Source organism: Poecile atricapillus, chromosome 2 (assembly GCF_030490865.1).
Source record: "Poecile atricapillus isolate bPoeAtr1 chromosome 2, bPoeAtr1.hap1, whole genome shotgun sequence".
Classification (NCBI taxonomy): domain Eukaryota; kingdom Metazoa; phylum Chordata; class Aves; order Passeriformes; family Paridae; genus Poecile; species Poecile atricapillus.
In genome coordinates, this window is record NC_081250.1 from 54,560,823 (window position 1) to 54,577,090 (window position 16,268).

Below are 16,268 nucleotides of genomic sequence, written 5' to 3' on the forward strand. Positions count from 1 at the left end.
CGGTGATGGCGGCTTGGCCGGGACAGGGAGTCAGAGGCGGCAGCTGGTCACGACTGCTGGGCTACTGCACAGAGGTGGCCCATACAGGGACACCCCTCTTCCCCTCCCAGAGTGTCTGGGAAACAAAATAAAGGAATTAAGCAGACTTGCAGGACAGGAAAATCACAGCAGATTGGGATCTCGGGGTCTTACACACAGGAGTGGCTGTGGCAACATGCTGTGGGCAGAGGGTCCGGAGGGAGCCGATCCCGATGTTTTGGCACCACATGCCCTGGTTCTGAGCTCCAAGTGGTCAGGAGGCAGGGCAAATAGCAAACAGCTCTTTCCTCCCCCACACCCAGAATCCCGACCACCAAAAACCCAGCCCCACACCTCTGGGATAATCCCCTCACCTTTTCTCTCCATCATCACTTGCAACCCGATCCCAGTCAGGGCCATGTCAATGTAACACCCAGCTACATCTTTTGTTTTCTTAAGTATCAGTAGTTATTGTTTCCTAGCAATATATGGGACAAAATTCCAAGAGGGAAAGAAATAAAAGGAAAAATCCTAACCCCCAACTCACATTTATGAGATACTTGTAACAATTTAAATGTAGGAAATACTTGTAAAAATTTTAAATCCTTTCAGATATTAACATTAAGTCTAATTCCTAAAAATTTGGATAAGCAATAATTCCCATTTGTACAGCAACAATATTTTATGAGATTAAAATGGCTAACTTCTGAGGAGAGAAAAACCAAAATGCATTAAATAGTTCCCTTCAGAGGAACTGAATCAATATATTAATATCCAATTATGTTATACGTAAGCAAGGATTGTTAGCATCCTGAAATCCACGTGTCTGACTGGAGGCTTATATACAGCCAGCATCTTATATGACCACATAGCTTTTAGATTGCCTAGGTTGTATAACAGAAACAGATAAAAAGAAGCAAATCTCTTGGATATTCTTCAGAAACAATTGCATCACTTGTGCATATTCCTATATGATATTTCTGTAAAAGCTAATCAGATGACATTTGGATGACTCAACACTAACCACAAAGGTATATTCAAGTTGAGGACAATTGCATACCCACAGCCTGAGGAGCAGGAAGAGAAGACTGCTGTGGAAGAATCTCACACTGACCTCATTTACCCATTCAGAGGTTAGGCCATACTCCAGCAAAGGACTGCAGCATACTCTGGACTTTAAGGGCATATCTGACTTCAGCAGGGCATTTCCCATACAAGCAGGCTCAAAACTATTGTGACTAGAACATTACTGAAGTGGATCCATTTGATCCTGACAGCATATAATTTGAAGATTGCTGCCATAGTAATTTTAAAGTATCAGAGGGTCCTAATGTACACATTTCAAGAAAATGTGTGTAGTGATACTAAAATGTTGCATAAAGCATTAAAATGCTGTATTGAATATTGTTGCAAATATTTAATTAATAAGTATCTATTTTGAAAGTTCTTGTTGCTCCTGAAGCAGTGAATGATTACACCAAAATGTATTACCAGAAATCAAAAAGGAGCAATAAAAAGATATTAATCCTTGGACAATGGGATTCTTTAAACCACTGAGAATGATCATGTAGGTTTTGGAGCTGTTGGGTTTTTTTAACTTCCTTAATGGCACATTGGGTATTTATTAGTCAACACATAGCATTTGCAAGTTAGACATTTTTCTTTAACCTCTGTTTGTCAAGATCATTCAGAGCAGTTTTGGAATTGTTCTGTCTCCAGCATGGACTTTCTGTACCTGTCACTACCATAAACTCACTAAGCAATATTAGTTAATAATCAGTTAATGAAAATATCCTTGTTGATTTCAGTAAAGCCAGGATTTTCATCCTTTTTCCACAGACATTTGTAAACAAGTGTAACAGATTTGGAACTTAACAATATGGTATAGTTGGATAATTGCCTTGTGTTTTATTTGAACGAGTAAGTTTCTATTATGGCATTCCTTATGCAGCAAGATAGAGTTTTCTGCTTCTGCTTCTCTGTACTGCATTCATACTTGTTATGTAAACATTATTTGTACCAAGCTAAAAACAGGAGAGCTTTGGAACATGATAGGATTCAGGTAAACAAAAACAGTCCCTCATTAGCAAAGAAATTTTCTCAGCTGTAAAGGCAGAACCCTACTGAAATAGTGATTATTTCTTTACCTTGGGACATGTTCAAAGCACATTGAATCTTGCCACAAACTTCAATAGATTTTTGGATTAGTCCTTAATTAGTATTTACAGTTGGTCTGACTGTCTTGTGATAAAGGTTTGTTTAGCAATATTGATTATAGCATGTTTAGCAACAAAATCTGAACCATACAGCCCATGTTTTGAACAAGGTTCTGTAATAGTTGACAGGAATATGGCATTCTACATTCTAGGTCTTGTCTCCCTTGGTACAGACTGAAGTATCCTTTAAGACACTCCTGGAAAAGCTGGCAGCCCATGGCTTGGACCCAAGTACTCTTTGCTGGGTTAAGAACTGGCTGGATGACTGGGCCCAGAGAGTGGTGGTGAATGGTGCTGCATCCAGCTGGGGGCCGGTCACCAGTGGTGTCTCCCAGGGATCTGTGTATGGGTCCGGTCCTGTTTAAGATCTTTGTTGATATCTGGATGACGGGATTGAGTCTTCCATTGCAAACTTGCAGATGACACCAAGTTGGTTGTGAATATCAATCTGTTGGAGGGTAGGAGAGCTCTGCAAAGGGACCGGGACAGGCTGGATTAAATGGCCAAATCCAACAATACGGGGTTTAACAGATCATGTGCTTGGTCCTGTGCTTTGGTCTCAACTCCCTGGAGCACTACAGGCTGAGGCCAGAGTGGCTGGACAGTGGCCAGACAGAAAGAGACCTGGGGGTACTGACTGGCAGCAGCCTGAACTTGAGCCAGCAGTGTGCCCTGGGGGCCAAGAGGGCCAACAGCATCCTGTATCAGTAATAGTATCAGGAATAGTGTGGCCAGCAGGACCAGGGAAGTGATTCTTCCTCTGTTTTCAGCACTGGTGAGGCCACACCTTGAGTTCTGTGTCCAGTTCTAGGCCTTTCAGTTTAGGAAGAATGTTGAGATGCTGGAGCATGTCCAGAGAAGAGCAACAAAGCTGGTGAAGGGTCTGGAACACAAGTCCTGTGAGGGATGACTGAGAAAGCTGGGGTTGTTTAGTCTGGAGAAAGGAGGCTCAGGAGCCTCCTTAAGGAGGCCTTATCACTGTCTATAATTACCTGAAAGGTGGTTGTAGTCAGGTGTGTGTTAGTGTCTTATCCCCAGGCAACCAGTGGGAGGACAAGTCTTAAACTGTAGAAGGGGAGGTTTAGGCTGGACATTAGGAGGAATTTTTTCACAGGAGTGATTGGGCATTGGAATGGGCTGCCCAAGAGGGTGGTGGTGTCACCATCACTGGGGGTGCTTAAGAAAAGACTGGATGTGGCACTTAGTGCCATGTTATAGTTGACAAGGTGGTGTTGGGTCATAAGTTAGACTTGATGATCTCAAAAGTCTTTTCCAACCTAGTTGATTCTGTGAAGTGGGCTATTTTACTGGGTTTTGCTGGAAAACAGTAAATACATAATGAATGAATGCCCTGAACTCCATCTCCTGATACTGTTACCCCTGCAAAGGGGTAATTTTGGAAAAATACCTGAATGAGGACAATCTTCTAGACTGGAAACAGCACCTGGTAGAAACACAAAAATACAGAAGAGAATAGGTGTTTCAGAAGCTATGTTTTCAAGCACACATTAATATCTGTGGTCTGTTCTCTAAATGAGAAAAACAGTGAAAAAGCAGCCTGCACACTTGCATCTACAGAGATATATTTTTTCATCTTTTGGGCTATCAGAGGACAATGGGAGTCTCCGAGTACTGCTGATATCCTGCCCAAGCTCCACACTGGAACTGATGCAATCCTTTAAACTCCACTGGCAACACGTTCTTTATTTCCATATACACACTGCCATGTAAAATTGCTAGGCTCAAGTGCATATTTTTCCATTTCATCTTACAGGTAACTGAAGGGCTCAGAAGCAGAAGAATGTCGCATTTGTAAAATACTTCCGAATATATCAGTACACTGCAGAGAGGTTCATAAAATCAGATGAGTTGTAAAAGACCCATCAGGATCATCAAGTCCAACTCCTGGCCCTGTACAAAACAGCCCCATGTGTGCCTGAAAGAGTTGTCCAAATGTATTTCGCAGAAAGACTCCACAGCTCATTAAAGTTGTAAAGTAGGTATGCATTTTATTCTGCAGCAGACATGTGTGGGATAATTCCCAAAGGCATATGCACTGTTCACAACACTTTATCTCCCTTTTACCCCCTAAAGTCTTACATATGCATAAGATTACACAATACACTTAATACATATTTATTCCCTAACCCCGCCTACCCTCACCTTGTATTAGTTCCACACCCTTCTGAGTTTGTGAAGTTCTCTCTGATGGTCATACAGGGATTGTTCAGGGGATGAAGTCAGAGATCTACCTCAGACTGAACTTTTCACCTTTCCTCTACACTCATGCTCCCTGGCTCCTTGGTCGTAGTCCAAACCACAAGACTAGTCCTGGCCAGTTTTAGGGGTCTAACCAATCCCTATTATCTCAGTATCCTTGCATTCTTGCCTCCTCTCATTCTGTATTTAGGTTATAACTCCATCCTTATCACAAGAGTCTTGCATTTTTTCATGCTGTTTTTGCAAGCATGGCAGATGTCCATCCTGCATTTGAAAGCATAGCAAAGGTTACAGAGAGAATATACATTTTATTCTGCCAAGCAGAATACATTTTAAAGGCAATATACATTTCCAAGTTAGCTATCCCTAATCAATTAATCTCTAATTTCTAACTCTCTTGCTTCAACTGCTTCTTGAGATGTGTCAGCCTTGGTGTTGTGACCACTTTCCTGGGGAGCCTGTTCCAGTGCCCAACCACCCTCTGGGTGAAGAACCCTTTCCTGATATCTAACCAAAGCCCCCTCTTGCTTAGATTCATGCAAATTCCTCAAGTCCTCTCACTGTTCATGAAAGTGAAGAGATCCATTCCTGCCCTTCCACTTGCCCTTGTGAGGATGTTGAAGAGCACAGTAAGGTCTCCCCTCATTCTCCTCCAGGCTGAACAGACCAAGTGACCTCAGCCCCTCTTCATATGGCTTCCTCTCAAGGCCCTTCACCATTCTCATGGCCCTCTGTGGTGGGTTGATGCTGGGTGGATGCCAGGCACCCACCAAAGCCACTCTCACTCCCCTCTGCAACTGGGCAGAATAGAGAAAATATAATGAAGGGCTCATGAGCTGAGACAAGGACTGGGAGAGATCTCTCACTAAATACCACCATGGGAAAAACAGGCTAGAATTAAAGATATAAATTGAATTTATCACTAAGATCAGAGCAGGATAATTGGAAATAAAATCAAACCTTAAAAACACCCTGCTCTAACTCCTCCCCCAGTGGCACAGAGAGACAGGGAATGGGGGTTATGGTCAGTTCTATTGTTCCTTCTGCTACTCAGGGAGAGGAGTCCTCCCCCTGCTCCAGCATGGGGTTCCTCCCATGGGAAATAGATCTCCATTTACTTCTCCAGCATGAGTCCATCTCATGGGCAGCAGCTCCCTGTGAAGTGCTGCAATGTGAGCCCATCCCAGAGGCAACAGTCCTCCCCAGACTGCTGCAGTGTGGGTCACTCTTCCACGGCGTGCAGTTCTTCAAGGACAGGCTGCTCCAGAGTGGGCTTTTCTCTCCATGGGACTCTCATGGGGTCACAGCCTCCTTTCAGGCATCCACCTGCTCTGGTACAGGCTCTTCCATGGGCTGCAGGTGGATCTCTTCTTCCCCTTGGTCCTCCACGGGCTGCAGGGGTACAGCTCCTTCACCATGGTTACTACCACAGGCAACAGGGTAATCTCAGCTCCAGTGCCTGGAGCACTTTCTCCTCCTCCTTCTCCACTGCTCTTGGTGTCTGCAGAGTTTTCTTCCTCACATGTTCTCACTTCACTCTTCTGTGGCTGCAATTACTTCTGCACAGTAACTACTTTTTTTCGTTTCCCCTTAAATCTGTTATCACAGAGGTGTCCTGTGTTCCCATCATCTCTGATTAGCCCAGCCTTAATCAGTGGCACATCCATCTTTGGCGCTCCCAGGGGTTGTCTCTGCCAGACAAGAAAGAAGCTTCTGGCAGCTCTTCACAGAAGCCACCCCTGCAGCCCCCCTACAACCAAAACTTGGCCATGTAAGCCCAATACACCCTCCTCTGGATGCTCTCTAATAGCTTCATGTCTTTTTTATATTGTGGTAATCTAAACTGCACACGCAACTCAAGGCAAGGCAGCACTGGTGCAGATTCTTTAAGAAAGACACGCTGCCCTAATACTATTCAAGCATAAGCCTCTTTGATACAGAAGTCTTCTACAAGTGGAGAGCATTGTAATAAGTCCAACACACAGTCTGTTGAGAAGAAAGCTTGTTAGCAATTCTGTAATGCAATACTCGATTAACCACAGCAAAGGATAAACTCTCACATTAATCCAGTTTTTGCCTGTGATTTATTTAGTCTATAAGGAATCTCGTAGTATGATGGTGTAGTATGAAAACTGAGGTTTGAGAACGGCTTTCTCATCTTTGCAGCTTAAATGTCAAAACCTTCATCAGGCTGTTGGGAAAAAGAACCCAATATGAAAAAGATTACACCCATACTCATATATGCACTGGCAGAGTAATTACTTCTTTGTTCCTCCTTTTAGAAACATCTTTCAAAGCTCTCCATTAATGTCCTACTTTTTCACCTGTTATCTGTCTTTCCTCTTAGAAGAAAAGTTTTCCACCTATCAAAAAACAGTTGGTTTGTTGCAGAGGGAATTGTTGTGGTTGTGGTTCAGTCTTTAAACTGTAATCCATGAGAAAGACAGTACCAAAACTAAGAAAAATTAATCACACACTTTTTCCAAGCTTGAACTACACAGAGAACCACAGAATTACAGAATTGTTAAGTTTGGAAGGAACCTCTGTAGATCGTCTAGTCCAGCATTCTGCCAAGACAGCTTACACAGAAATGCATCCAGGTGGGAGAGAGACTCCACAATCTCCCTGGGCAGCCTGTTCCAGGGCTCTGTGACCCTCAATATAAATAAGTTCTTCATGTTGAGGTGGAACTTTTTGTGGTTTAGTTTATGGCCATCACTCCTTGTCCTGCCACTGAGCACCACGGAACAGTCTGGCATCATCCTCTTGGTGATGGCCAAAACTTCCTTTGAGATATTTCTATGCATCAGGCCCAGCTTCCACAGTCCCTCCTCATAAGAGAGATGCTCCAGACCTCTAATTATCTTTGTGGCCCTCTGCTGGGCCTCTCCTTGTCTTTCTTGTACTGAGGAGCCCAGAACTAGACATGGCACTCCAGATGTGGCCTCATTAGGAGGAATAGAGAGGAAAGATCACCTCCCTCAGTCTACTGGCCACACGCTTCCCACATTCTTACATGCTGGAGAAGAGGCCATCTCATTTTCATGGATCTTTGATCTGTATTTCGTAACTCTAATTTAAGAAGCAACTCAGAAAGGAATCACAGACTTTTAACAGTGGTTACCCAAATGTTTTCTGACATGGGACTGCAGCATAAAGTGACTCAGTTATACACCTACACACCTTGGATACCGACGTGAGCTTGCCCACAAATCCCATTCTTATCAGATCATTTGTGAGGGAAGAAAAAGTATTATTTTAGTAAAACTTAATAAAACAATAATTGTTATTTTCTTTCTCTAGCCTGAAGTGAAGAGATGAAATCATGAAAGGGGGGGATGAAATATATACTTTATCCTCCTATGCTTTACCCTTCTATGCTCATGCTGGAGACAGATGCAGATACAGTGTGTGTCCACGGTGGCATTAACCAAGTCAAAGCTGATTCAAAGCAGAAAGACACTGACCAAGAAACAAACTTTTAGAAAAGCAAATTCAAAAAAAAAGTCATTAAATTACATTGAGGGAAGGATTGATACCATGGCCAGCAACACCTCTGGTAACAGAACAGGTCTGGATCTAAGTCATGTCTAGAGACTAGACATGACTAGAACTTCATAGACTTGTTCTTGGTTTTGTAATCTATCAGAAACACTGTGGGCCCAGATTTGCCACCAGACAATTCCTGTGCCAATCTACCTTCAGTTAAGGAATTAAAATGGAATTAAGGAGATTAACATCAGTTTTGCAACGCCTAAAAGCTTCGTAATGTACTAATACAGAACAGGAAGGTGATGGAATTGAGCCCTGATTTTATGCTTTTCTCAGTTCTTGCTGGACCACTACCACAAGCATGGTTTGCTGATGCCCTGTAAGATGGGCCCCGAACTTGTATCTGAGCAGATGCTGAATAGATAAAGGTGAAGAGAAAGGATATAACATGGATGTAGTTTTATAGTACTCAGTTTTCTTGTACACAACAGGTTCACACAGCTCTCTGCAACAATGTAATCCTGGCTTCTAGTCGAAATCTTTTGACCTTTTTGATTCCTTATTAGTTCAATATATAAATCCATAAAAAACTTATTAGAAAAAACCTCAAATTTTCAACCTTACCAAAACACTTCTTCTCTGACTGCCATGCCCTCCTTCCACACTGCATCTTCTGCTTTCTTCTAGCCCCACCTTTTTCACACCCCCATGTTGGCAGTTCCCCCTTTACACATCACCCTGGTGTGTACAGGTTACCTATTCCCAGTTCTCCTTCAGCATGGAAACATTCTCTTAAATCATACATGAGATTATATATTTGTAAATAATGCTCAAAAGAAGCTAAATAAGTTTCAGAAAATTATCCCCTCCTGTCAGAGATAACATTGGTGTAGCATAGGAATTAAAGTGACTTCAAGTTGCCAATAGTAGTAATTATATCTGTTCAAATGATAATCCAATGTTGCTTCCCCATAGGAACCTGAAGCTTTTATTCTGCAGTAAAGGGACTGTATTGAACACTTAAAGTGAAAAAAAAAAAGCACTTGGCTTTGCAATGCTTCCATTTTTAACATTGTAAATAGTTGAGGCAGGAGAGACTCAAGAGCCAAGTATCCCCTATCATGGGGGCTTAATGTGTCTTTGTGCAAAGACCAGAGTCTATATATATCAAAAAATCTAGAAGTCGGTCACTGTTCTAGAAAAACTACTGGGTAAGTTGATAGATTTGTCTGTTGGAAATAATAATGGCAAGATCTCTGGGAAATTTTTCATTCCAAATGAAAATTCAGCTGTCTTAGAACCTTTAATCCTCCCATTCATATGAAAGAGGAAATAAAAGCCCATATGTCTCAGTCTGACATTTTATAAGCAGAGCAGTTTGAGTGCTTTAGTCAAAGTTACTTTTTCTTTAAAAATTATCTTTTTTAATCTTTTAAAATCATGCAAAGACAACAAGCCCCACTTTAAAATAGAGTAAGACTTTTTTAGAATTTGGCATTTGGCACAGAATGAATATATATGTGTATATATGTATATACACGTTCATGTGCACATACATAAACTTCCCACAATTTCTAGGGAGCAAAGTAACAGTATATATCAACTATGTACCAAATATTGAGGAAAAAACTCACACTAAAAGAACCTAATCTGCAAAGTTCTTACATAAACAATATAGCTGTTTATGTAATTAAAGGATCATTATTATATATATTTACAAGCAAAACAAATTGAATTATGAATTTGAATTATGTTGCTTAACAGTACAAATACTGTTTTCTACATTTTGTGTGTGTAGATTCATATGTTTTACAGAGCTGAGATATTTTGCAAGTGAGATTTGCCAAAAGAAATTTCTGAGCAGCAAGGGAACCTGCCCCATGTGTTTTTTATTTCTGTCTTTATCTCTAACCAGGTCCAGTCTGCTTTCCAATGTTACTTTCATGTAGGTTTGCCCACGCAGAGAGCAAGTTCTCTTCCCTACTCTCCCTTATAGTTCCAAACCTCTTTTGGATCCACTCTTCCTTCAGGCTCCTACTTCTCCATGCCTTGTCACTCTCTAGCCCTGGTGGGCTACTTATGCATTTGTTGTTTCACTCTACATCTTTTATCTTCCCTTGCTCTTGTCCTTTCTTCATTTGAATCACACATTCTCTTTTCTCCATCCCCTGTGAATGTGGTCACCGAGTACATAGAAATGTAAAGGGTCCCTGGTGTCACCTCTGCAATTTCCCACGACAGGCATAGTGGGAAGCTAGTATTTCAGGGGGGACAGAAATAATCTGATACTCCTAAAAGAGGCAAAAATATATAGGCATTACCTGGTGCAATGAATAGGACAAAGATACTGTGGCATTTGTGCTCATAAAGTTTGGAACTGGATGGAGTTTTTCAGGAAGCATTTACAGAAACACTTGTTGGATGTGACTTGATAAGCTGATCCTGTCCATGTGCAGGTGATTTTCTGAGGTTCCTTCACGAGGTTCCTTTTTCTGTGAATTTTTAGGGGATGTAGCTATTTAGAGTTCCAAAGTACACATGTGCCAACTACATTTCTCAAAGTCTTGGAATATAATCAAGCATGGGTGGCTTGTCACAGGATACCTGAAGAGACTTGTCAAGCTCAATGCTCCTACTCCTCACCACATTCAGAGTTTTACTCTTAAGTCTGATGTATTTTTAAAATGGGCAAAAATACCCCATATTTCCCTATCTTCCTAGGGAACAACTGAAGTATTTTAGCAGAAATTGCCTTCAAAAGTATTCAGGAAGAGGTAGCCAATCAGGTGGAAATACTAAGAGCAGAAGCAAAGGTCTTAAAATAGGAAATACTGGGCTACTTCAATTATAGAAGGTTCTACAAGTTCTGTCAATATTTTTCCCTTAGGCTCTCACAAAATGGGGAAGCAAAGAGAGAAATATCTCACAACTTCACAGAATCCCTTAAGCCTCCTATGTTCCCATTTAAAAGGGATTATGAAATAAAATGGAGTAGGAAGCTTCTCAAAATTTCAAAGGAAACTCTTGTATCAATGCCAAAAATGCTATTTTAATATTTTTTTCCCATGTCTGACTAATTTTTAGGTATTCCTCATTAGCATAACTGTCATTCTTTGCTTTGCTTATTTTTTTCTTTGCTGTTTTTATTCACTCTTTGACTTGGAGTTGAAGAATACAACTTGCAATAGAAAGCATAGAAAGAGGGAATTTAATTGATGTTAATTCCTATGGATTTAATTTGTTTTCTTTTTCCACTAATCCAGGTATACTAACTGAATAATGCTCTGGAAAGATAGATCTTTGTCAAATGTCACAGCAAGCAACACTGCAGCCCACAGGGTAAAAAAAAAAAAAAAAAAAAAAAAAAAAAAAAAAAAAAAAGAAAAGAAAAGAAAAGAGAGAACTAGATTAAGCCTTTTGTTTTAAACATACTCATTTTAAAACCAAATTGATTGAGAAAGCAGCCCTGACTAGTATGGTTTGAGTAGTGCTCTCTTCCCTCCTTTTCGTGTTTTCATCACTGCCAGCAAAGATATAGATGGAGGCAAATAAAACAGGATTTGGACCTTTCACCTTGTCTGTTAAAGGATATCTATTTGTAACTAAATAAGGCTTTTGCCTTCCTCTTTTCCCCCAATCTGATATCTGCCTATCCCTTTTTCATTTCTATCTGAAAAAAATGAAAATTCTAGACTCTTTATTTGGACTCTATCCCTATTTACATCAAGGTGGGTTTCTACCATTCATGGATATATAAAAAAACTTCAAAGTACACATAAATAAATTACCCTTACAACCCACTTCACAGCTGGTTTGTACTTCCAGATGGTATAACAAGGTCCCAGTATAAAGTAGCATTAAGCTACTATCTCCAGTGGTTGAACTTCTCAAAAAAGATAAATAACCAAACACAAGCATTATAAAAATGAAAAAATAACCACCATTTTTTAGTGAATTTTATCTTTTCATATGCCATTTTCAGTCTTGTTTTTTCCAAAATTAAGGGAAAATATATAAAATATTTTTACAGTTTACCTTGAAGGACTGACTGGGAAAATAAAAAGATCTGTTTGGAGAGGGTATAATTAATATCAGTTAGGATGAAGCACACTGGGTTTAATTTTAGTGCTGTTCTCTTTTCCTTTCTGTGCCTTCTTTCTGGTTATCTTAGGAATCACTAATTATTCAAACATTGTAGACTGCACTGGTAAATTTGCTCATGTAAGGGCTTCTGAATTTGACAGAACAAGCTTAAAGGCTGCTGCTGATCCTGTTTGTCCAAATGTAACTCTGTTTACCTACACAGATTTACTTCTGAAGAATCCTGGTAAACATCAGATAGAAAAGAGACCCCCCAGAACCCATCCTGAACATGCTCATGTTAAACATCTGTTTGAGGTTTAGTTTAGCTTTTATTTATATTCTTAGGAAAATATGAAGCTACTTTGCAGCTTTTTTTTAATTTTAAGTATAACTGAAATTCACCTATTTACCTTAATGTTGGTTGTATCAGAAATGAATGGTAGCACGATACCACTGAGGTAAAAAAATTCTCAACATACTGGCCAGATTAAAAGCACAGATCTTTGTGCAGTTCTTAATTCAATAAAATGCTGTGGTACTTCATGGTCAGAAGGAAATACGCCCTCAGAAGCATCTGTTTCTTGTGTGTCCTTCATGAGAGTCAAAGGGTACTTTACAATCCAATCCAATGCTGGATATAACCTTTTAAATAAATAAACCATGGTTTAAGGATTTAGAAAGCACTAGATCAAAGAATGTAATCTTTGAGATCTAATAACTACAGTGATGGGTCTAACATAAGGACATGAGCAGAGTAGAGCAAAGGTTTGCTGAATATCCATATGCCTCCTGGGTTAAAATTCATTACAGAGTCACTCTAAATCCCTAGTTACAGTGCAACCCTAAATTTCTCTTCTTGCTAAAATCCAACATGAACTAGAAAAATAAACAGATAATAAACAGATATTTAGGGAAAGAAACTCCAGTCTTCAGCTTCTTTTGTGTTGTTTGACTATTCAAAATCCAGCTCTTACTTTACAAACACCTGCCAATTTCAGTTTCAGCCTCCAAGTTTTTGGCTACACACCCCAATACACACACACACAGACACACACACATGGATTTCTACTCTCCAGGATTAACTGAGTGGAGATGGAGAACTGGCTTATTTTTTTTCAGCAGTACATCTGTATCCTCTTGTAACCAAAGGAGATCCAAGCCTTTAGCATTATATTGTCCAATGCACAATGTGCTGCTCATCAGAGCTTTCCCAATAAGTTGTAGGGATATTTATGGATGTGCTCAAATGGTTCCATGATCACCCTTTAAATAAGCAAATATTTAATAGCACCAAAACAAACAAACAGATACCTGTGTTCAGAGCTATTGTGAACCCTTCACAGGCTGTTTTAGAGCACTCCAAGTTTGTCATCTGTCAGGCTTTGAAACTGCAAGTGTTGCTCACCAACTTGCACACAAAAAGTTTTCTTGTCTACTTTGGTGACAAGCTGGAGCAGGTGGTGAATACTGCACACAGACTTCTGGAAAAATCTTGTTATCTTTCTTTATTTCCCACCATGGGCATTACAACACACAAACCATCACTTCTGCCTACTGCTCAACCAGCATCTTGTCAAATCTGGCTGCAAGATTAAGCTTCCCCAATTCTGAATTCAATATTGCAACCCTAAGGACATAAGAATCAAACTGGAACATTCTGGGTTTTGGAGTTGTTTTTTCCCTCTTAATGGACAAAATTGTTTCTACTCCAAGATCATAGTTTGCCCTGACTATAATGATAAATCATCATGACTGACACTAAGCAAAATGAGGTCGATATTTTCTACTTTATCCTTCCACGTTAGAAGCCACATTTAGGTTTGCCACAACTTTCAACCTTTCTTCCAAAAGATTAGAATTATACAAATCTGATATTATTTCTGCTTTGTATAATCCATTTGAAAAATGTGAAGCACATTTTGTACACAGAAAGGGATGGGTGCAGCAAAGAGAAGGTAAGATTTAATGGCCGGCAATCTTGCAATAACTGTTAGCTTCCTATAGCAGCACAATTCTTTATTCCAGATTATTTTATTTCATTGGAACAGTGTTCTGCCTAACAAAACTAGGGGGAAATCCAGGACTCCAAATGCATTCAGCATTTGGCAGCTTCTGATTCTAGTAGCAAAGGTTGTAGACCCAATGACAGTGTCTCAGAAATACCTGACTTAGCCATTATCAGAATTATTTGCATCTTTAGCCCTTTTTTCTTTTTCTTTTCTTTTTTTTTTTTTTTTTTTAATTTTTAAAGGTGGATTCAGTATCAGGCACATTTCTCTATTTTTATAATTAAAAAACCCCAAAATAATGACCGCCTTTAATGTGATATACTATGAAAAATTAAAGCTGATGCTAGTTTGTCACTGATGGGAGACAATGTGATTTTAATTCAAAAGCTTGAAGCAAGAATATGAAACATTCTAGTCACTAATATTGTTGTTTCAGTCTTAGTCTGTGCTGCAAACCTATTTTTAGCTATTTATTTCCCCCCCTCCCCCCAAAAAAAGGATGTCTTTCAGGAATAGGCTAAAGCCATCAGCTTTTTATTCCAGTAAAACTTCATTGCCCTTGAAACATAAGAAAAGCTCAAGTAAAAACTGCATTAGAGTTCCGTAAGTTGGATTTGTAAGTGAAAAAGCAGTTAGACATGTAAACATTTTAGTGAAAAACAGAACATTCTGATACAGAAGTATCACTTACAATATGTCTAGCAGCAGCTGTGTAATACTATTAACATAATTTTCACTAATCTGCTTGCAAAACACATGCTCTGTTATTTTCTGTTTCTTGAAACTTGTTTCCATAGCAAGGGATAGCTAAAAACCACTTTTGTCTTTTATTGTTGTCCGTGTGATACTTCTTTTTTGGAAGTGCCATTCCATAGCTGGATTGTGTCTTCCAAATGCACATGAGTCCAAGATCCCTGAAAATATCAGTGACCTATAAAATAATAGTTACTTCATGGAATCAATGAGAGAAATAGCATTAAGTTCCATTTTAACTTTTATGTTTTTTCTTTTGCTTAAGGTCCTATTTCCCTTTACAAGGCCCTTCCCCATTTGTGGATTCAGAACCCCATCCTGGAATGAGTCACCTTTGGGAATAGGTCATATTTAGCAAGTAGTTTAGATAACACTCACTGGAAATATCACAGGGTCAAAAATTACTCTCTCAAGTGTGATTTTGTAGCACTGCTTGTCAAATTATTGGATTTCTTTAACAGTAAGGTGGCACAGGAAAGTCCATCAGGACAAGACCTATGTGTTTTGACAAGAACAACTATCAGAGTTCTGCTTTGTAAATCTTCATTCACATGTGCAAAGGACACGGGACAGCTGTACTACAGCAGAGAGCAAGATGCATTTATGAGGCCCTCATCTCTGAAAATAATTTGTTCATGTTTAAGTCATTAAACAGTATCAGTTGCTATTACTCATGTCAGTAAAAGTTTGTTGGATATCATTTTGCTATATATAGTATGGCATATACAAATATTGATAGAAAAAAACAGGCTTATTAGTAACCACAAAATCTTTTCTAAACAGTTTAAGAAAATTTTATTTATATAATTTGCCATGTAAGGATTGTTTGAAATAAAGATATTTGCATCATCTCTTTCTCCCCCCAACCATTTTTTTTTATGAAGCTTTCTTCCACTACCTCTTTTAAGAATGGCTAGAAATGCAGGACCGTCCCTTGATCTTCAAAATTTTCTTTTGATCTAACAGTTAGATAAAGCACTACTGTAGAACAGCACTACCAGCCAACAGAGAACCAGCAGCAAACATCAACTAATATATCTCTTTTGAAGAGAAAGTACTACACATCACAGAGGTTTCGAAGCCAGCGTTGAAACAAAACCCCTGAAGTGATAGTCCGTTTGCTTGTAGCCCTGATATCTTCCAAAATTAAATGTTCAAGACCCTTGAGTTACTATCTTTGTTCCTAATAGCCAATTCAAATTGTGAAACAGTTTGTACAACAATTATTCAGTTAGTATTTAAGCCAGACCTTGTTATGTTTATTAGCAGTAGCTGTAACAGAATAGGCTTGTTGGACCAGATACTGCCAGTTGTTATATATATGAGGAATCCCACTGAATTCAGTATCATTCTGTGCACTTGAAGATTTAGCAGTTGTAGACTTCTTATGGGCTTAAGTGATTTGCTGGCCAACTTTCAGCTACATTTTTAAGTCTAGTTAAGTTTAGTAAGAGATAAATATACACATGCTCAAAAT